General features: G+C 37.1%; 1 long non-coding RNA gene across 6 annotated transcripts in view; it reads left to right on the top strand.

Annotated features, from left to right (window-relative positions):
- The first annotated feature begins 9,743 nt into the window (after window positions 1-9,743).
- LOC140533915 (uncharacterized) overlaps window positions 9,744-24,301 on the top strand; it is a 141,218-nt gene continuing 126,660 nt past the window's right edge. For 5 of the 6 annotated variants that reach the window (XR_011977105.1, XR_011977104.1, XR_011977102.1 and 2 more), the window contains exons 1-2: window positions 9,744-9,827; window positions 22,162-22,220. This is a non-coding gene — a long non-coding RNA (uncharacterized lncRNA). Of the gene's footprint in view, window positions 9,828-22,161; window positions 22,221-23,039; window positions 23,113-24,301 lie in introns of all 6 variants that reach the window. The other variant, XR_011977101.1, reaches the window with a different exon arrangement.

Below are 24,301 nucleotides of genomic sequence, written 5' to 3'. Positions count from 1 at the left end.
AAGATCTCTAGTTCAACTCTCCCTTTATCCAATAGCATCCTGAGGCTCAGCAAAGTTCATAATGTGTGCCTTAGGGCATACAATGTGCATCACTGTTTCCCAGGTTTTTGAAATATGGCTGCATTTCACTCAGAACACCACTTTGGTAAAAGGCTGTGTTCTTTCTTCATTTGGGTGGAAATGCTGGATAGGTCAGGCTTCAAGATGTGTATGAAAGTTTGAGAACATCAGTGTGAATGAATGAGTTTTGTGGTATGGTGGCTTGGTTTTGTTTCTGTTACTATTTCCATGAAATGTATTCCCAAAATTTGGAGTTGTTCACACACATTTGCTCTCTCACATGGAGAAGAAAAAGTTTACCAATCTGGTGGAAATAGTCAGTCCCTGGACACTTCCTGAACAATTACCATGGTCCAGACCAGGGGTCAGGAACTTTTGGCCTCAAGGTCACCAATGGCTTTCTAGCTTCTCAAATCTGGCCTTCTGAATAAATCCAAGCTTTACAGAACAAATCCCCATAATCAAAGGATTTATTTGGGAAAACTTGGACTCAGTCCAAAGGCCACACAGTGGCATCTAGGAGGACAACGGTGGGATCCAGGACACAGGTTCCTCCCCTCCTGGTCCAGACAAAGTGCTAAGCAGTGAGTATAAGAACAGGAGAAATAACAGTGCCAAAGAGCTTAAAATTGAACTCTAGGAATGAAGAAACCTTCACTCAAAGCAGCAATCATTGAAGCACATTAATATCAAACATTGATACCTGAGGTATATACTCAGTCTTCCTGCACACTCTCATTTGTGATTGTTGAGGCTAATACAATCATCAAATATTGGATTACTTACTTTCTCTCCTCATTTTTTCTTAATGTTCATCTTTGAAATTGGAGAAAGGAATTTCTAACATTAAACATTCCTTTCTATCATATCTTTCTCCATTCACATTCTGATGTCTATTTCTCTTTGCCTTTTGATTTACTTCTTTGCAATTTTCAATGTTGGGGGCAGCTAACTGAGTCAAACATAGTAAGGGAACTCCTTTTATTTCTCCTTTAATTCCTAGGATGATTTGACCCTCTTGATTTATTTTTCTACTATCTGGATTTCTGAGACTTTGGAAAGAAATCCTGGATGATTTCCTGTGTTTTCTTTTGTTTTGCTTTCTTTTCCTAACATCTGAGAGGATTCTGAAATCCATGTTCCCTTGGAAGAGAGATGGTGCATTGGCCTCAGTTTAGATATTAACTAATTAATTAAATACAAAATTAGAAATGCTGAAAACCAAAGGAGAGATTAATAAATTTGAAATCAACAAGACTGTTGAACTAATAAACAAAATGAAGAGTTGGTTTTATGAAAAAAATAACAAAATTGATAAAGTTTTGGTCAGTTTGATTTTTAAAAAAAGAAAGAACACCAAATTACCAATATCAAAAATGAAAAGGGTGAACTCATCTACAATGAGGAAATTAAAGCAATAATTAGTGATTACTTTGCCCCTCCATATGCCTATAAATTTGGTAATCTAAGTAAAATGGATGAATATTTTAAAAAAATATAAATTGCCCAGATTAACAGAAGAGGAAGTTAAATACCAAAATAACCCCATCTCACAAAAAGAAATTGAAAAATCCTTCAATGAATTCCCTAGGAAGAAATCTTCAAGGCCAGATGTATTTAGAAGTGAATTCTATCAAACACTTAAACAACAGTTAATTCCAATACTACACAGACCATTTGGGAAAACTGGCAAAGAAGGAGTCCTACAAAATTCATTTTATGATACATACATGGTTCTGATACCATGGGAAGAGGCAAACCACAGAAAGAAAATTATAGCCCAATTTCTCTAATGAATATAGATAAAAAATTTTAAACAAGATATTAATGAAAAGATCACAGTAACTTATCATGAGAATAATATGTTCAGGTAGGATTTATACCAGGAATGCAGGGATGCTTCAATATTAGGAAATCAGCATTATTGATCGTATCAACAACAAAACTAACAGAAACTGTATGATTATCTCAATTGATGCAGAAAAAGCTTTGGACAAAATACAACATCTATTTCTATTGAAAACCCTGGAGACCACAGGAATAAATACAACTTTCCTTAAGATAATGAGTAGTACCTACATAAAAACATCACCAAGCATTATATGTAATGGGGACAAGTTAGATCCATTTCCAATAAGATCAGGGGTGAAAGGAGGTCCATTATCACCACTGTTATTCAATATGGTTCTAGAAATATTAGATATAGGAGGAAGAGAAGAAAAAGAAATTGAAGGAATTAGAATAGGCAAAGAAGAAACTAAGTTCTCACTCTTTGCAGATTATATGATGATATACTTGGAGAATCCTAGATAATCAAGTAAAAAACTACTTGAAATAATAAAAACTTTGGCAAGTTGCAGATTACAAAATAAATTGACATAAATCATCTGCATTTCTATAAATTACTAACAAAGCCTAACAGGAGAAGATAAATCCCATTTAAAGTTTGGTAGACACTATAAAATATCTGGGAGTCTATCTGCCAAAACAAAGCCAGGGAATCCATGAACTCAATTACAAAACACATTTTGCACAAGTAAAGTCAGATCTAAGTAACTGGAAAAACATCAGTTTCTCATGTTAGACTGTGCTAATATAATAAAAATGACAATTCTACCTAAATTAATTTTTTTATTCAGTGCCAATACCAATCAAACTTCCAGAAAATTATTTTCTAGGCCTAGAAAAAAATAATATCAAAATTAATATGGAAGAAAAAAAAGGTCCACAATATCAAGGAAATTAATGAAAAGAACTGATAGGGAAGGTGAACTAGCTCTACATGATCTCAAATTGTATTACAAAGCAGCAGTCATCAAAACCACTTAACAGTGCCCAAGAAATAGAGGGGTAGATCAGGGGAATAGATTAGGTACTCAAGACACAGTAATCAATATATTAGTCTATTATTTCATAAACCAAGGGCACCAGTTGCTGGGATAAGAACTCAATGTTTGTTTCCTGAAAAACTACTATATTAGAGACCAAGAGTTCAGAACTTCTGATGTAGAGGACACTAGTGGCTTTCAAGGTTTCCAAGGCTGCCCTTCTGAATAAATCCAGACTTTAGAGAACAAATCCCAATAAGCAAAGGATTTATCTGATAAAAATTGGACTCAATCAAAGGCCACACTTGTGACCTTGAGGAGAAAGAAGGTGGCCTCCAGGGCCTAGGATCCTCACCACCCATCCAGATATTGGGCTAAGCACTCAGCATAAGGATAAGAGAAATGACAGTGACAAAGAGCTTAAAATTGTACTGTAGGAGTGAAGAATTATTGAGTTAAAACAGGAACCATAGAGGCACATCAATATTGAACATGCAATACCTGAGGCATACTCAGACTTCTTGAACACTCTCATTTGTCATTCTTTACCATGAGGTCAACACCATCATCTAATACTGGATCATGTCAATTCTCTCCTCACTTTGTTCTTAATGTTCATCTTTGAGTTTGTGGAAAGGAATTTCCAAGATTTAACATTCCTTTCTGTCGTGTCTTTTTCCATTGTCATTCTGATATCTATTTCTCCTTCCCTTTTGAATTATTTCTTTGCAATTTTCAATGTTGGGGGCATCTAACTGAGTCAAAAACAGTAAGAAAATCCTTCTATTTCTCCTTTAATTCCTAAGGTGATGTGACACTACTGATGTTTTCTTCTGCCCTCTGGATTTCCCAGAGTATGGGAAAAAATCCTTGATGAGTTTCTGTGTTTTGTGCTGTTTTCCAAACATCTTACTAAAATAAATAACCCCTTTAGTTCATTTATCTTCCAGAGGGAAACAGAACCAGCTTCTTAATTTGATCCACCGTATTCTTTTTCCTCCCTGTTAATCTTCTACTTGAGAATACTTCCAGAGTCATATCTCAAATGCTAAAAGATGTCCCATGGGGTATGTAGAAGCAGACAGTAGTAAAGAGCCATGCATTCCCCTTACATATGCATGTTTCTTGTTACCAATTATCTCATGTGTTACTATTAAACAACTAATGTAAACCCTCATGTCCTCAGAAACCATCTGAAAGAATTTTGAAATCCATATTCACTGGGGGTGGGGGCAAGGTGGAAGCAAGATGAGAGTAGAAGGATGCATCTCTAGAAGCTCTCCTCCCACACTCCATAAAATATCTATAAAAAATGACTAAACAAATTTTAGAGCAGCAGAAGCCACAAAACGATATAGTGAAAGAGATTTCCAACTGGAAGGCTGACAGGAAAGGTCTATCACACCGGGTGCAGAATGCAGCCCACCCTAGGCCATGCCACAACAAGAACAGGACTGGAGCAGACTTCAAGGCACCAGCAGCAGCAGTATGGGTACCAATTTCCTCAACTCACAAATGCCAAAGATAGCTTCAAAGGTCAGTGAGATAGCTCTTTCACCTGGGAGAGAAAGGAACACAGTGGTCTTGCCCTAGCCCCAGGCAGTAGCAGCTTACAATGTGGGAGCCCTGACTTAAAGACTCTGGGTAAATTGAGCAGCTGATCTGAATCTCAGCCCTGAGTGGCTACCCTGGGGTGAGGAGGAGTGCTGGCTGGCATGGTGGAGTTTGTGGAGGCTCTGGAGAGGGAATCCTGCTCACAGATCAGAGTACAGACTAGGACAGGAGCAAACTCCTCTCCCTTGATTGTGTCACCCTGGATGAAGCGAGAACTTACAGGTCCTCAGTGTATATCCTCCTCTTGACAAAGAACTCAAAAGTCAAGTAACTGGCTGGGAAAATACCCAAAAAAGGGGGAAAGAATAAGACAATAGAATATTACTTTCTTGGTGAGCAGGTATTTTCTTTCATTGTTTCAGATGAGGAAGAACAATGCATACCATCAGAAGAAGACATAAAAGTCAAGCTTCTGCATCCAAAACCTCTAAAATAAATAGGCAATGGATTCAGGCCATGGAAGAGCTCAAAAAGGATTTTGAAAATCAAGTAAGAGAAGTGGAGGAAAACTTGGGAAGAGAAATGAGAGTAATGCAAGAAAATCATGAAAAGCAAGTCAACAGCTTGCTAAAGGAGACCCCAAAAATGCTGAAGAAATTAGCACCTCTAAAAATAGACTAACTCAAATATCAAAAGAGGCCCAAAAAGGCAATGGGGAGAAAAATACTTTAAAGAGCAGAATTAGCTAAATGGAAAAGGAGATTCAAAAATTCACTGAAGAAAACAGTTCTTTAAAAATTAGAATCGAGCAGATAGAAGCTAATTATTTTATAAGAAACCAATAAATTACAAAACAAAACCAAAAAATTAAAAAGTAGAAGAAAATGTGAACTATCTCATTGGAAAAACAACTGACCAGGAAAATAGATCCAGGAGAGACAATTTAAAAACTATGGGACCACCTGAAAGCCATGACCAAAAAAGGAGCCTAGACATCATCTTTCATGACATTATCAAGGAAAACTGCCTTGATATTCTGGAACCAGAGTATAAAATGAATATTGAAAGAGCTCACCAATCACCTGAAAGAGATCTGAAAAGAAAAACTCCTAGGAATGTTGTAGCCAAATTCCAGAGTTCCCAGATCAACGAGAAAATATTGCAAGCAGCCAGAAAGAAACAATTCAAATATTGTAGAAATACAATCAGGATAACACAGGATCTAGCAGCTTCTACATTAAGAGACAGAAGGGCTTGGAATATAATTTTCCAGAAATCAAAGGAACAAAGAATCACCTACCCCAGCAAAACTGAGTATAATACTTCAAGAGGTAAAAATAGTCATTCAATGAAATAAAGGACTTTCAAGCATTATTGGTGAAAAGCCCAGAGCTGAGTAGAAAATCTCACCTTCAAACACAAAGATTGAGAGAAGCATGAAAAGGTAAACAGGAAAGAGAAAGCATAAGGGACTTACTAAACCTGAACTATTTACATCCCTACATGGAAAGATAATATTTGTAACTCTTTAAACTTTTCTCAGTATTTGAGTAGTTGGAGGGATTATACACACACACACACACACACACACACACACACACTCACACACACACACATACACATGGAGAGAGAGAGACAGAGAGACAGAGAGACAGAGACAGAGAGACAGAGAGAGAGACAGAGAGAGCACAGGGTGAGTTGACTAGGAAGAAATGATGTGTAAAAAGTAAAATTAAGTGGTGAGAGAGGAGATATATTGGGAGGAGAAAGAGAGAAATGGAATAGGGCAAATTATCTCTCACAAAAAAGGCAAGAAAAAGCTTTTTCAATGGAGGGGAAAAGGTGGGAGGTGAGAGGGAAAAAGTGAAGCTTACCCTCATTATATTTGGCCTAAGGAGGGAGTAACATGCACACTCAATTTGGTATGAAAATCTATCTTACATCACAGGAAAGTAGGGGAGAAGGGGACAAGTGGGGTGTGGGGGTGATGATAGAAGGGAAGTCAAATGAGAGGATGGGGTAATTAGAAGTAAACCCTTTGGGGAAGGATAAGGTTAAAAGAGAGAATAGAACAAATGGGGATACAGACTAAGAAGGAGATTATTATGGAAGTCTTTAGCAAAACTACACATATATAGCCTATATTGACTTGCTTGCCTTCTCAGTGGGGATGGGTGGGTAGGGAGGAAGGGAGAGAAGTTAGAACTCAAAGTTTTAGGAATGAATGTTGAGAATTGTTTTTGCATGTAACTGGGAAATAAGAAATACAGGTAATGGGGTATAGAAATATATCTTGCCCTACAAGAAAAGAGAGAAGAAGAGGATAAGGGAAGGGAGAGGTGTGATAGAAGGGAGGATAGAGTGGGGGAAGGGGTAATCGAATGCATGGTGTTTGGAGGGGAGGGGAGAGATGGGGAGAAAATTTGAAATTCACAATCTTGTTGAAATGAATATTGAAAACTAAAAATTAATTAATTAATTAAAAAAAAGAAAATCTATGTTCACTTGGAAATCAGATAGTACTTTGGCCTCATTCTAAATATTAGAACTCTTTTCATTTTCTCCCATGGGTACAATGGCTTTCATTGCAGGAAACTGAAGACAATTGAGAAAAAACATACACTTTGAAATAAAAATCAAATGGCAAAGAAAAAATGGTGAGAAAATTGTAACCACATTGAACCTGGATAAGTCAGAGGGGGGTCAGCTCCTATTATAATTTCTTCATTGAGGAACACTTGCAACTGCCAATGTCATGTGTTGTTTACATCACAAAACTAATGTTTTCTTTGGTCTCCATGGTTACAGAAGTGGGCCCAATTCTTCCACTGGAGAACTCTGGGACAGGACGGTGGTGGCTAGTTCCTGCCCTAGCTTGGGAAAGAGATTTTTTTTTTCAATTGTTCTTGTAGAAATCTTTCTGGAAATTTATGTAGGTATTGATTTCACTCACTTTCTGCTAAGACCACAGATGTATTCAGCTCAATATTTCTAGAATTGAAATGTCGAGTCTTCACCTCTTAAACCCAAACTTCATCCTGACTCCCACTCATGGCTGAGTGCAATACCCAATCCCAGTCACCCAAGCTAACAAACCAGAAGTCATCCTTCACATCACCTGCTTTCTAAATCCACCATAACCTTCACAGGCCACCAAAAGGTGACAACTTTTAGAAGCCATAATTACAAGCTATACTTCTCATTGTTTTCTACCCTAAAATAATAACAGGCCATGTTCAGGCCTTCATCACCTCCAACATGGACTATGACAATAATCTGCTGAATGGTCTACCACTCACTAAAATCTCCCTGCTGCTCCCATCACCTGGAGTCAGAGTCACCTACGAGTACAAAACACATCCTGTCTAGCCCTCTGCTATCAGCCAAACCAAGTGGATCCTGCAAATGAACTAGAAAAAGTTTGCAAACTTATTTGGGTATGCAAAGCCCTCCATCATCTGATTGCCCAAGAACACCACACTGAGAACATAAAAATATTTCAGGGCCAGCACGTTGTTTTCCACTGAGATGTTGTACATTCGGAGCTAGAAAGGTCCAGAGAATACCTATAGTCCAACTTTCTCTCCCTTTATTCAATAGCATCCAGTGGCATAGGAAAGTTCATAAACTTGCCTTAAGGAACATCCATATGCATCAGTGCTTTCCAGGTTTCCCAAATATGGCTGTATTTCACTCAGAATGCCACTTTTTTAAAAGGGTTGTGTTCCTTCTTCATTTGGGGGAAATGCTGGATAGGTCAGGCTTCACAATATCTTTCAAAGTTTGAGAAAATCAACATGAATGAATGAGTTTTGCTGTGTGGTGGCTTAGCTTTATTTTGTATTACTGTATCTATGAAGTTTATTCTCACAATTTGGAGTTGCTCACACACCTATGGTCTCTCATGCATGAAAGGGAAAGTAGACCATTTTGGAGGAGATAGTCCAAGGGTTGAGAACTTTCAGGCTTGAGGCCACATGTGGCTTTCTAGGTCCTCAAGACAGACCTTCTGATGAAATGTAAATTTTAGAAAACAAATTCCCTTAATCAAATCAGTAATTTGGTCCCACTTGGACTCAATCAATAGACCACACACTTGTCTTAGGAGAACAAATGTAGCTTCCAGGTAACGGGTTCCTCATACCCAGTCCAGACATGGTGCTAAGTGCTGGGCATAAGAATAGGAGAAATGGCAACGCCAAAGATATTAAAAATTATCTCCAGCAATGAAGAATTTTTTATTCAATACAGGAACCATAGAGGCACATCAATATTGAACATGCAATACCAGAGGTATACCCAGTCTTCTTGAACAGTCTCATCATTCTTTTAGCATGAAATCAGTACCATCATCTAATACTGGATGATTTAAATTCTCTCCTCATTTTTTTTTAATGTTCAACTTTGAGTTTGAGGAAAGGAATTTCTAAGATAAAGCATTCCTTTCTGTCAAGTCTTTTTCCATTAACATTCTGATGTCTATTTCTCTTTCCTTTTTGAATTATTCCTTGGCAATTTTCAACATTGGGAGCATCCAACTGAGTCAAACACAGTAAGAGGAATCCTTGTATTTCTCCTTTAATTCCTAGGATGATGTGACACTCTTGATTTCTTCTTCTACCCTCCGAATTTCCCAGAGTATGGAAAGAAATCCTTGATGAATTTTTGTATTTTGTGTTGTTTTCCAAATATCTTACTAAAATAACCCCTTTAGTTCATTTATCTTCAAGAGAGAAACAGAAATAATTTCTTAATTTGGGCCACTCTATTCTTTTTCCTCCCTGTTGCTCTTCTACCTGAGCATACTTCCAGGTTCGTATCTCAAATAACAAAAGATGTCCAATGGGATATGTTGAAGCAGACAGTAGTAAATATTCAGGAGGGGAAACCCTCACATATGCATATTTGTTATCAATCATCTCATGTGTTACTATGAAACAGTTATCTAACTTAAAGCCTCATTTCCTCAGAAACCATCTGAAAGGATGTTGAAATCCATGTTCACTTGAAAATCAGATGGTGCGTTGATCCCATTCTAAATATTGAGATTCTTTACATTTTGTGCCATGTGTACAATGGCTTCCATTACAGGAAATGGAAGACAACTGAGGAAAAAACATACATTGTGAAATAAAAATCAAATGGCAAAGAAAATAAATGGTCAGAATGTGAAAGCACATTGAAGTTTGACAAGTCAGAGGGGAATCACCTCGTCTTATAATTTCTTCATTGAGCAACACTCTGACCCAACAATGTAATGTGTTTCTTACATCACAAAGCCAATGCTTTCCTTGGTCTCTGTGGTTACAGAAGTGAGCCCAGTTCTTCCACTAGAGAACTCTGGGAAAGGATCTGTGGCGACGAGTTCCTGTCTTAGTGAGAAAGGTATTTTTTTCAACTATTCTTGTAGAAATCTTTCTGGAATTTTTAGGTAGATGCTGATTTCACTCATTTTCTACTAAGATCACAGATATATTCAGCTCAGTATTTCTAGAACTGAACTGATGAGCCTTTGCCTCCTAAACCCAACCTTCATCCTGACTTCCATTCTTGGCTGAGGGCACCACCCCACCCCAGTCACCCAGGCTAACAAACCAGAGGTCACCCTCCATATCTCTTGTATTCTAACCCCACCATATCCTTCACAGGCCACCAAATACTGACAGGTTTTAGCACCCACGAATCCATGCTATTCTTCTCATTATTTTCTCCCCTACAATAGTAATAGGCCATGACCAGGCCTTCATCCCCTCCAGCCTGGACCAGGACAATATCCTGCCCAGTGGTCTACCTGTCACCAAAATCTTGCTAATACTCCCATCACTTGGAATCAGAATCAGCTTCCAGGAGTGCAAAACACATCCAATCTAGCCATCTACTTTCATCCAAGCCAACTGGATTCTGCAAATGAATTGGACAAAGTTTGCAAACTTGTTTGGGTAGGCTGCATTATCTGATTGCTCATGAACTCCACACTGTGAATGTACAAATATTTTGGATCAGCAAGTTGTTCTCCACTGAGATATTGTATATTCAGAGCTAGGAAGATCCTTAGAAGTTCTCTGATCCAATTCTCTCTCCCTTTATCCAATAGCATCCAGAGGCACAGGAAAGTTCAGAAACTCACCTTAGAGAATACAATGTGCATCATTGCTTCCCAGGTTTCCCAAATACGGCTGCATTTCACTCAGAATTCCACTTTGGTAAAAGGTTGTTTTCTTCATTTCGAGGAAATGCTGGATAGGTCAGACTTCACAATGTCTTACAAAGTTTGAGAAAATCAATGTGAATGAACGAGTTTTGCTGTGTGGTGGCTTGGCTTTATTTTATGTTACTGTTTCTATGAAGTTTATTCCCACAATTTGGAGCTGTTCACACACCTATGGTCTCTCATACAGAAAAGGAAAAGTTTTGGAGGAGAGAGTCCAGGGTTGAGAACATTCACATTCTGATGATTATTTCTCATTCCCTTTTGAATTATTTCTTTGTAGTTTTCAATGTTGGGGGCATCTAACTGAGTCAATCACAGTAAGAGATATCCTTCTATTTCTCCTATAATTCCTAGGATGATGTGACACTCCTGATTTCTTCTTATACCCACTAGATTTCCCAGAGTATGGAAAGAAATCCTTAATGATTTTCTGTGTTTTCTGTTGTTTTCCAAACATCTTACTAAAATAACTAACTCCTTTAGGTCTTTTGTCTTCCAGAGGGAAACACAACCAACTTCTTAATTTGGGTCACTCTTTCTTTTACCCCCCCTGTTGCTCCTCTCCATGAGCATACTTCCAAGGTCATATGTCAAACACCAAATGATCTTCTATGGGGTAGGTAGAAGCAGACAGTAGTGAATAATCATGCTTTCCCTCACATAAGCATGTCTGTTGTTACCAATTATCTCATGTGTCACTATGAAAAAATTATCTAATGTAAAGCCTCATTTTCTCAGAAACCATCTGAAATGATTTTTACATGTTCACTTAGAAATCAGATGGTAAACTGGTCCCATACTAAATATAGGGACTCTTGTCATTTCTTCCCAAGTGTACAATGACTTTCACGGCAAGAAACTGAGGACAACTGAGAAAAAAACATTTTGAAATAAAAGTCACGTGGCAAGGAAAAGAAATGGTGAGAAAATCATCACTACATTGAAGCTGGACAACTCAGAGGGGCCCCATCTCATATTATAATTTCTTCATTGTGCAACCCTCCCAACTGCCAATGCTATGTATTGTTTACATCACAAAACTAATGTTTTCCTTGGTCTCCATCATTACAGAAGTGAGCCCAGTTCTTCCACTGGAGAACTCAGGGACAGTTTTTGTGGTGGCTAGTTCCTGTCTGAGCACTATAAATTATCATGATTTTGCCTCATGGGTCCATGCTTGTTGTCACCAGTAATCTGGCTTGTTCCTATGAAACACTGATCTAATGTAAAGCCTCATTCCATCAGAAACCATTTAAGAGGATTTTGAAATCCATGTTCTCTGTAATGACAGGTGGTTCAGTGGGCCCAGTCTAGATATAGTGGCTCTTTTCATTTCTTTCCAAGTGTACAATGGCTTTCATTACAAGAAACTGAAAACAACTGGGAAAAGCATAAATTTCAAAGTAAAATTCTCATGGAAAAGAAAAAAAAGGTGAGAAAATGGTCACTATCTTGAATCTGGACACCTCAGGGCGGGTGGGAGGGTCACGATTCCTTCCTTAAACAACACTCCCAACTGCCAAGGTCATGTGCTCCTTACTTTACAAATCCAATGTTTTCCTTGTTCTCCATGGCTGTAGAAGTGGACCCAGTTCTCCACTGGAGAGCATTGGGACAGGACCTGTGGTGGTTGGTTCGAGGCTTAGCTTGTGAAAGAGACATTTTTTTTCAATTCTTCTTGTAGAAATTTTTCTGGAACTTAGGTAGGTGCTGATTTCAATTCATCTCCTCTAAGACCACAGACTTCTTCAGCTCAATATTTCTAGAACTGAACTGATGAGCCTTCGCCTCCTAAACCCAACCTTAATCCTGACTCCCATTCATGACTGAGGGCACCACCTCATCCCAGTCACCCAAGCTAACAACATAGAGGTTATCCTTCACATCTCCTTTCTAACCCCACCATATCCTTCATTGGCCACTAAAGGCTGACAACTTTTACCACCTACAAATCCAGGCTATTCGTCCCCTCATTTTTTCTCCTCTCCCATAGAAAAATCACATGTACAGGGTTTCATTGCCTCCACCCTGGACTATGACAATAGCCTTTTGAGTGGTCTACCTGTCCCCAAAATTTCCCTACTGCTCCCATCACCTGGAATCAGAGTCACCTTTCTTGAATTCAAAGCCCATCCAGTCTGACCTTCTGTTCTTGTTTCAAAGTATGAGAGTTTCAAAATGATTCAACAGCTTTTGTGGTGTTGTGGCTTGGCTTTGCTTTCTGTTACTGTTACTGAAGTTTGTTCCCCAAGCTGGAAATTGTTCACAGACCCTTGCTATCTCATAAACTCAGATAAAGAAAGGGTGGAGACAACCACTTCCAGGACACTTCCTCAGTAACTATTATGGTCCATTCCCCAAATCCCCATTTATTATTCCCAAAATATTGAATTGCTCAAAGACCCATACTCTCTCCCCTAGAAAAGTCAAAGTTGATCATTCTGGTGGAGATAAGTCAGTCCTGGGATACTTCCTACTAACTACTATGGCCCAGACCAGGGGTAGGGAACTTTTGGCCTTGAGGTCACCTATGGCCTTCTAGGTCCTCATGTAAGGCCTTCTGACTAAATCCAAACTTCATAGAACAAATCTTCTTAATCAAAGTATTTATTCTACAAACAGACTCAATCAAAAGGCAGCACACAAAGCCCTAGGAGGGCACATGTGGCCTCCAGGATGCTGGTTCCTCACTCCTGGTCCAGACATTATTCTAAATGTCAGGGATAGAAATTGGAGAAATGAGGGTCCCAAAGATTTTACAGTTGAAGGACAAGCATGAGTAATCCTTAACTCAAAGCCAAATATAGAGGCAGAAGTCATATAAATATTGAAAATGTAATATACTAATGTAATATACTAAATCCTCAGTCTTTTTCCCGACTCTCATTTGTCATTCCTTTAGAATGAAACAGTATCATCATCCAACAGTGGATTACTTATGATCTCTACTGCTTGCTTCATGTTTTGTTTTTCAAATTTGGAAAGGAATTTGTAATATTAAATTTTTCTTTTTCATTTCTTTTTTCACTTGCAATTTTGATGTTGATTTGTCTTTCCCTTTTGATTCAGTTCATTGCAATTACCAATGGTGGGGCTGTGCCTTTGAATATAATTCATTTTATTTATTCTCTATTTGTTAGGATTTTATCTTTGCTAATTTTTCCTATACCATTTTGATATTCCATGTTATGGTGTATATTTTACTAACTTTTTCTTTCATGATAGTAATTATTTCAAATTTTCATTTTATTATGTGTGTGTGTGTGCCAAAATTCATGCAAGTTAGCAAGTCTAAAAAAGTAATAATAAGATAGAATCATTGATCCAAATGACTTCTAATAAGAAGCATGGACATATAAACTCAAGCGTTCCAAATAAGCAAAACCACCAGAATATAAAAGATGAAGCAAATGTTGTACCCTCCATGCTTTTGCATGTGTAAATGCTTTTCAGAACAATATTAAAAATCCTCTTCCAAAATTACATTAAAACCTCTCATCTGTGTTCTCTTAGAAATCTGCATCATTTTTTCTTGTATATTTATTCTGATTTTACTTTGACCTTTTATTTTTACTAACTTGTTCCTAAAAACATGATTTCAGGTATATTTTCAGAATAGAAAAAGAATGCTGTCCAACTAAAATATTAATACCTGTATGATCATGTGACATGTCTTCCATGGACAGTGTTTCAAATCTAAGAAGAAAAAATTTATTCTAAAAAAATTGGTTTTTACTTTTCTATGTTTTACGTATACATATTCATAAACATGTATATATGTGGATATACACATATATGAACATTCTATGTGTTAATATGTATTACATGTGTATATGCATATTAGCTCTAGATGCATGTTTCTATATATAGACACTATATATCTTTTAATACTATAAAAATTCATACTTAAGTCTATATATAGAAATTGAGTGACTGTACAAAAATGATCATCATCTAATATTATACACACATAGCAATAGAAAGCTCTATCCTTTGATTTTAAATTACCAGTAACAAAAAATATTACAAATTTCTTATTTTCTAATCTTTGAATCCCTTATATTTTTTCTCTATTTATCTTGAACTTTTGTTCATGATACTTTTTCTCATGATTTTAGCATATCCTTTTTAATATCAATAATTCTAAGGACTACAGTGCAGAAATTTTGATATGTTATCTTATGATCATCATTGTCTTTCTCATCGTTTTAAATTTGTATGATTTGTTGTTTGAGCCATGTCTTGCTTAATATTTCATGATGAAGTCTCCATTATAAGGTATCATTTCTTGGTACTTTTTGAAGTACTACTATGATTGTGTTAAGATCTCTTATTAAGGATTTATATTAGCAATCATAATAAAAGTTAGAAGGGAACTTAGAATCGACTAAGAATAATGCCTTCATTTTACAGATGAGGCAACTAAAGCCCAGGGATGAAACTTCAAATGTAAAGTCACACAGGTAGTAAGTATGAGGAATAGGATTTGAACCCAGGTATACATACAAAGGGTAGGCACAATTTTTTTCTGTTACAAAATGTGCCTTAATGTCTTTATGAAATATTTGTATGAGACAGGGAAAGACAGAGGGAAAAACAGATGATTTGAGGAACTGACATTTTTTATCAGAAAATTAGAGCTAGAATCAACCGTATATACATATGACATAGTCTAATCTCAATCATTTTAGAAATGATTAAATTGAACTTTCAAGGAGGTCACCCAAATGCCCAACATTGCATGTGCTTGTGATGTATTGGAGATGCTTTAAGGATAAGCCACTCTTTTCTGTGTTTAAGAATTATCAGACAGGGTCAGATTCCTCAATCAATACTCATAATCTACTATAGTTTCATGATGTTTATAACCATTGTAACCATTTTTCTAGAAAATTCATCAGTGCAGTTGAGAAATGTGAGCATTGCAAGGTTTCAAGTTTCATTCCTTGTGTATAATTACAATTCTACTCATTGATTTCCATTATTAAGCCAACACATTTCAGTTTCTATTCTCTAATCCAATCCTCAACAAGGTGGGGCAACCAATTTCCTTACCTACAGATAGGGATCAAGGAACAGAGGCTGAAAGTTTCTTCCAAGTCCTATAATGAACTTACTGGGAGCATATACAAAGCTAGATATTCTCTAAAGTAGCTAGAATAAAAGAGAATAGAGGGAGACAAGCCAAAGTGCATAGGAACAAATTCAGGAAAGGAATCAGCACTACAACAAATGACATCCTCATTTTTGTGCCAGATAGGAGGGAGTGAATGATGGTCCAGAGAGAGGCTGTTCCTAGGATACAGATCAGGGTTCCATCTAGTTCTCTCTACTCCTGTCATCGTTGTATTCAGGACAGCAACTCAGGAGATTGGTGGATTCTTTCCATGTGTATTTTACTCACTGGTTCAAGAACATCAGGGCACTTTTCCTTGATGTTTTCTTGAAAGATGATGTCGAAGCTTTTTTGAAATCATGGCTTTCAGGTAATCTAATAATCTTAAAATTCTCTCTCCTGGAACTATTTCCAGGTCAGTTGTTTTTCTAATGAGATATTACAGACTGTGTTCTATTTTTTCATCCCTTTGGATGTTTGATAATTTCATGATTTCTCATAAAGTCATTAACTTCCTTCTGCTTCATTCTAATTTTTAAAGAATTATTTTCTTCAGTGAACATTTGGGCTTCCTTTTCCTTTTGGCCAATTCTGCTTTTTTAAGGTTTTTTTTAAGGTATTCTTCATCTCATTGGCTTTTTGGACCTCTCTTACTATTTGCATCAATCTTATTTTTTAAGGTATTATTTTCTTCAGTATCTTTTGCATCTCCTTTATCATTTCCCCTGGGGTTGTTGGGCAGCAAATACCATATCAACTATTTCTCAGTCCTTTCTGAAGCCACACTGGCTCTCAAGTATGTGGCTATCTTCCAGGTGAAGGGCCAACCTATTAAGGAGAATTTTAGCAAGAATTTTGCTAGCAATGACTAAGAGAGAGATTCCCGTGTGATTGTCACAGGACAATCTATTCCCTTTACCCTTATAGAGGTGGACAATGGAGGCATCCTTGAACTCCTGGGGGAATAACCTCTTCTTGCCATATAACACAGAAAATTTCAGTCAGCTTTTGTATGAGCAATGGTCCCCTTACCTTATAAATCTCAGCTGGAATAGAATTAGCACCAGTTGCTTTGCCACATGAAAGGACCCTAATAGCTCTCAAAACCTCTTCTTCCATTGTAAGTTCATCTAAAGAGGGATTGACTTCAATCTGAGGTAAATGGTCAATGGCCTCATCATTTATTGATGATGGTCTGTTGAGAACACTAGGAAAGTGTTCATCCCATCTCTCTAGGATCATGTCCTTATCATTCATCAATGTGATTCCATCAGCACTAAGTAGTTGTGATGCATCATGGGTTTTTGCTCCATAAATAGCTTTCAGAGAATCATAAAAGTGCTTTGGATTGTTACTATCAGTATAAAACTGAATTTCTTCTGTCTTCTTACTGAGCCAGGAATCCAGCATCTCTCTAAGCTTTGCTTGTACTTTGCTTTTGATGGAATTAAATGCTGCCTTCTTAGAGGTGGATGAACTATCCTGCTGGTAAATCCTATGGAGTTCTCATTTTCATTTAGCAGCTTCTGAATTTCCCTGTCATTTTCATCAAACCAGTCTTGGTGTTTGCAAGTGATTCTGACCCAGAGGAGCAAATGCAGTGCTATACACCATATCTCTGAAAGCTGCCCACTCCTTTTCTGCTCCACTGTTGCCAACTGTGTGTTGGCTCAACTTTCCCTCCAAGTCAGCAACAAACTGTTCACGCTCAGAGAAGAGCTCTAATTTGTTGACATTAATTCTTCTGGTAGCCATTTTGCCTTAGGGCAGTGCTTTTGATGAATGCAAATATTTATCTTGGAAAGGATAAGTCTATGGTCAGTCCAGAACTGTGCACCACACATTGCCTTTGTCACTCTCACATCTTGTCTGTCTCTTCTCCTTACAATCATATAGTCTATTAGATGCCAATGTTTGCTGCAAGGGTGCATCCATGAAGTTTTATTGTGTTTAGATAAATGGAAGACAGTATTGGTTATGAGAAGTTCTGGTGATGAACAAGTCTTCAGCAGTAAATGACCATTGCTGTTGCTGTTTCCAACTCCGTTCCTCCCTGGGGACTCCCTGCCAAGTCTGGTAGTCCAAGCCTACTCTAGTATTAAAGTCACCCAGAATTATAAGCTTGCCCTCTTTTGGCACATTGACAATAATGGTCTCCAGGTCTTCATACCAAGGTCTTCTCTAGCTCTCAACACCAATATGTTGTTTACAAGAGATTCACTTGAAACAAATTATCCTTCAGCTGAAGTAAAAACAGCAGGAGTAACAATCATGGTCTCAGAGAAAGCAAAAGTAAAAAGAGACCTAATTAAAAGGGATAATTAGGAAACCACATTTTACTAAAAGAGACCTTAGAAAATGAAATTGTATTTAAAAAATTTACAGTAAACTTCTCTGATAAGGGCCCAATTTCTCAAATATATAGGATATTTAGTCCAAATTCAAAAAGTGGAGCCATTCTCCGTATGATATATTAACAAAAGTTATAAACAAGCAGTTTTCAGAAGAAGACATTAAAGCTATCTACAGTTACATAAAAATGCTCCAACTCCCTACTTATTAGAAAAATTCATATTAATTTCTTTAATTAATATCACTTCTCACCTACCACAAATGACATATAGTGGAGAGGAGGAGGGAAAGCAGGCACAATACAGTTATTGTGGTGGTTGTTCATCATTTGATATTAAGAAGGACCAATGACATCATGAAGGTTTTGACTTGCCCATGAATTGGATTTAAGTGAGGCACAGCTGCACAGAATCATCATTCTTTCTTCTTCAGAATCATCAGACTCCAGTGACCAAACAAAAATCATGACCGGTGACGGCCCAAGATAAAATAGGTTTCCTTTACCTTTCTAAATTATGATCTTTCCCAGGTCTCAGTTTGCCTGAGGCAACACCCCTTCAGTGACCAAGAGCAAAGTAAGAATTGAGACAAAAAAATGGTCTGGTTTACTATCAGAAAAGGATCAGTGTAGGAGGGGAAAACTCTTGGTCCTTCTGGCCAGAACAGAAAATGACTGCTATTTATACTCATTCTAAATTATCAAAATATGTTCTGGGGAGAGAAATCAATGTCATTTGGCCACATCTAAGTGATCATGTTGCAGGTCAAGTGATGGAGAATCATGTTTCTAAACCAACAGATTTCACAAAAGGGTAGGTTTGGCCAGCATGGAAACAAAGGGAATTAATAATCCCAAGGATGTGCCTTGTGAAAAATCAGAAACAGCAAAAAACAAATAAAGACAACAAAGCAAAAAACCAAGACTTAGTTTGGGATGGGAAGTGAACTTCCCCTGATAAAAAGACCTTTCAGGTGAGAAAATTCATTCTAACAATGCAGTTTTGGAGTCTTATCCCCAAAATGTCATGACAAAGCTCCAGTGCTCAGAAAGGTTAAATGGACCCTTCAGTATTCCAGTAGCATTCACACATGGTAGAGGTAGGAATTCAACATACACTACTTGATTCAGTGGGGGCAACCCTTATCTACTCCTTGCATGACTTTGAATCCTATAACTTTTAAGGGCTTCTCTTTTCTTATAAGCACAACGGTACTGTCAGTAGAGATTTCCATTTTCTTTGTGATCTCCCCTCTTCCCTCTTCCCATTTGGTGTCAAAAAATTCAAAGTTTTCATGACATGGTGGAAACATATCTTTTTCTTTCTTCACATGCTTGTGGTAAGTAGTAGTTTATCAGTTCTCTCTCTACCTTGTTAATAATCCCTGAAATTCTAAATTTCCAGTAAGATTTTTCAATAATGACACATTAACTGAATGTTTCAAAAGTAAAGAATGACTACAGAGGGAAGATAAAGAATGCCTCTTCCATAAAGATACCTCTTCGTTTGTGAGGACCCTTCACAAAGTGGTACAAACATGTTGGCATGTTAGAAATAATATTATGCTATACCCAAAATTTTAATCATTGGCTTTACATTGAAATGTTTTCCTCTCTAGTCTAGAGAAACCATGGAAAAGGCTGAGATTTGTCATGTTAATGACCCTGATGAGTTCATTAAAATTACATTCACATCTATAGATTTCATAACAAATACAATCATTGGAGCAGTTATGTCATTTAGCACTGTTAGTGAAGTTCTCATAAACATCAGCAAAATCTCCAGAAAGTTCTGAAGTGGAAAGTATTTGATGAAGTCCTCTCACAAAGTAATAGAACACCATTATATTGTTAGTCTCCAGTCTGGCTATTTAACGATACCCCACCATTCATTAGGGCATCTAGTCCTAATTCATTCTAGCTGCTGAAGTGAGATTTATTGCACAATACTTCATCTAAACTGGTGGGCAAAACTACTAACATTAGAGTTTCTAGTTTTACCTTTCTATTTCCATAATGAATGATGTAAAGCATTATTCTCAGTACTTAAGTTCTGCTACAGTATGGATTAAGAACATGTTAGTAGAATAGCCAGAATTCTGAAAGTTTTTAAGCACTCTGAATGATTTGGCAATTCACGTTTGAACTCTTTATCACTGTAGATGAAACTGAAATGAAATTGGGACCAACAAAAAGAAAGATAGTCCACGAAGGAGTGGGGTAAAATTATTAACAGTGAGTTTCTAATGTAGCCAATCTCTTCATTAAATTTAACTTTGAATACGGTCATTTAGGAAGGATTCAAATGTCTCCTTCGAACACACACACACACACACAATAAAACTATGTTAAAACAAATATCACTTGTAAGTAAATAAAAAATAATAAAAAATAAAAAATAAGACAATTTGTAATTAGCATTTCAAAATGAATGAATGATGCTATAAGTTGGCAGTAAGAAAAAACTTAAATGACAATCTTATTTCAAATGCTTGACACAATGGGAATGAATTTGTATTACCATTACAATTACAAGGGAGCTGGTGTCAATCACTCTATGGAATCTTATTCTTCAGAGGATCATTATGTCCACTGTCCTTTCAGTTCAGAGAGAATGTATAATAGTCATATTGCAGAGTTCACTGACTCCAGCAATTGGGAATTATCATAGAAATCTTACAAGATGGTTGAGGACGAATTATGCTCCTGAACCAGCACCCAACTCAAGAGCACATTGAGCAGAGATGACATATCTCTACCCACAGGGTATTCTTATGCAAAACTACTAAGCACTGCATTAGAAATGAGTGCCTTATAAAATCCCAATATATTGAGAAATATTAATATAATCTTACATAGAAGGACTCAAGTAGACAAACTCAACATAGACAGCTGCATAGAGAGCTTCAGTTTTCTGTTTCTACATGACTGGCTAAATTTATTCCAAAAAAATATTTTGGAATTGTCCTTCTTCTAGCCCTCTTAAGTTTCTTTATTCCCTCACTCAGGCATAGGATAAAGTACAAGGCACTTCTTTAAATGCCTAGTACAATCACTCAGAGTATGTGTAGAAACTATTTGTAATGAGGTTGTTTCCCAACATTAGGAACACTTTAGTGCGTGTGTGGGTGAGGGGGAATGGAGAACTGAATGTCATTTGATCATGCCAGAATGATCAGGCTGTCATAATGGGCTATTGGATTGGATTATTCTGATCCAACAGATTCCCTAAAGGGGAATGACTTGACCAGCACAGAAACACTGGGCCTGACTAGTGAGTCACAACACAGTCCCTTGTCAAAAAAAAATGGAAACAAAGAATCAGATGGGAAATGAATTGGCATTCATAATAACGACTTCCCAAAAGAGGAAATACCTTCTATTACTGCAAGTTCAACATCTCTGCAATTTACATGGACAGATACTGAGCACTCAGGAAGGTGAAGTGACTTGCTCAGTGTAACTCCTAAGGAAACATTGTAGAGGAAGGTATCAATGCAATTCCTTAGTCATTGTGCATCTTTTCTACTCTCCAGGAGAATTTCCATGATCAGAGATTCTTTCTCTGACAGTATTTGCAGCTCTATTACACTATTACTATCCTATTTCTTAAAAAAAACAAACAAGTCATTCTATGCTATGACAATTATATTGACATTAAAAACAAACTCATTGTATATCATGTTTGTTGGGGTGGGTTTTGAACAGCAAACAATATTCATGGGCAACTTCCATTTTCAACATCCTGAATTTCTAAAACTTCCAGTTAGGTTTGTTGAAACCCATAAACTAATATTTTACACTTTCTCATATCAAAAATGCTTCCAGTGGCAGGTTAAATGAAATTCAAATTTCTGAAAGGTGAGATCTTATTGAAAAAATGGTGTACTCCTCACGATCAGATAATATTCATCTTCCAGGGTCCTCACCAATGCAGAGAGTTTTGTGGTAGACAAGGTTTTTTTACCAAAATTACATTATTTGCACTTGTCATATTTTATAATGAGGATTTCTATTAAACAGTTTTTACTTTTTGTTCAAGGGAGGTCCCCCTGTGAAAAACAGCAGAAACTAGGATGGACACCACTAGTGACGGTGATGGTAAGTTTTTTTTCATTTTATTTTCATATTTAGTGATTTGTACATGCAGTCATTTGAGGAATGTTGAGATTCAACCCAGTCAGTGAAATATATTCTTATCAACTGCAGTGTAATTTAGGAAACTTTTCAGATTGACATACTTTGAGAAATCCTTCTTATAAATACATTCAGTGAAACATTCAGTACTCACCTTTACCCCATAACAGTAGAACCTTTCCTCCATTTTCTACGAGAGTCATTGCTACACAGTGTTTTCCTACACATTCCCATTACATCAACAAAGCCCCAGTCACCAAACCTACCAACTATTTTCCCCCCTTCCTTGTTCATAGGCACTTAGTACCCAAAGATACACTGAGTGCTCCTGTGAAACTACAGTACTGATTGAGGAGACTAAAGTGAGAAATTTATAACATTAATCAATTGTCAGCTATTTTGCTTACTTAGCACCCCTGGTTGATGTTTTCCATATGTTTACTGAATTAATGTTCATTCAATGGCAGAAATATCTCATTTACAAATAGATGACAATAGAGAGTTTTAGATTTGGGGTCATTTTTACATGGGGGACTGATTACTCACAGGAGGGGATGAAACATTCTTTTGTGGTGGATAAGGGTTGTAAAAGTCTGTGTCTGCATCAGTGTAAAGGATTGACAGCTGGAAACATCTAGACTCATTGATCCGATTGGCAACGTATCAGAAGCCTGGGGTTTGAGAGAATTGTCTGACAGTTTTATTATCCATTAAAATGCTTTGTCCATACCCATTTTTGAACTCTTCATATTTATGGTTTACACATAAGTGTCACACTTTTAGATGAAGAGTTCATGGAGGCAAACCACAGGAAACTATACATGGAGGAAGAAAAAACAACCTGTCTTCCAGGATGGTGAGCTTTCACTTTTGTCTGTAACTTTATTAGAATTAGCTTTGCAAAGAGAACTGACACACTCTGAAGAGGTCCTTTTAGAAAGTGGACAAAATTCTAATGAAAAAATAACCCCCAGCAAAATATGTCTTTTAAATAATCTTTCCAAGTAACAGAAAACAAGTAATATTTAAAATTTAAATGATTACTGCTGAAAAGATGGCAGTGAAATGTATCATCTGCACGTTATTTTGATCAAAAGGCCTACTACACTCTGCATTTATTTATTTATTTTCACAATCAATAACTCCTAAGAACATGATTGTTCAGTGTGTAGGATTGTTTTCATAGTTAGACACATTTATGGAGAATGTATAAAACCCACAGCAGTGGCTCTAGGAACTGGGTTATAGTATTACCAGATAAGAAAGGCTTATGAGACTATTGCTGTTTAATTCTACTCCTAATTCAGTAGCCAACTCAAGAATAAATTGACCAGAGACAATACAACTCTATCTGAAAAAAAAAAAACATGTCAAAACCACTAACCATATACTTTAGGGAAAAAGACATTTCTGAAATTCAAAATACTGAATAATCTTCATATTTTCAATTCTGTAACAATACACAAGTTGCCATAATCAACAAAAATACTACCAAATTTTTCTTAGTATGATATGTCCATATTCATGAAATACTTTTGTGTTTCTTCAAAAAAAAGGAAAGTTTGATGGGGTGGAGTCAAGGTAGTGGAGAGAAATCATGAAGTTGCCTGAGCTCTTCCCAGTATCCCTCAGAAACAACATAAAATCAGGTCTCTTAAAGGATTCTGGAGCAACAGAGCCCAAAAAAGATGGAGTTAAAGAATTTCCCAGCTTAAGATAACTTAGCAGGACTTCAGGACTTCTCACTTGGAGAAAAGGGAAGTACAGCCCAGTGCTGATGGTGTCTATGCAAGCCATGGGGAGGTTGCTCTCAGACATAGCATAGATCAGCAATCGAGGCTCTTTGGTCCTGGTTCAGCAGGCCAGCAATGTGGTCTCCAGTCCCAGAATGCAAGGCAAAATGGGAGTTCCAGAAAACCAGCAAAACAGTTATGACTAGGCCAAGCCATCCAGAAGCACAGTGGCCAAGCCACAAGTGTCTGAGGGCCCAGCATGGAAAGCCAGTGACCAGGTCCTTGGCCCCCAGCACAAGAAGATTGACATAG

This window comes from Notamacropus eugenii, chromosome 3, assembly GCF_028372415.1.
Source record: "Notamacropus eugenii isolate mMacEug1 chromosome 3, mMacEug1.pri_v2, whole genome shotgun sequence".
Lineage (NCBI taxonomy): Eukaryota > Metazoa > Chordata > Mammalia > Diprotodontia > Macropodidae > Notamacropus > Notamacropus eugenii.
The sequence above is the reverse complement of the archived record's forward strand: the minus strand, read 5'-3'. Positions and strand labels throughout refer to the sequence as shown.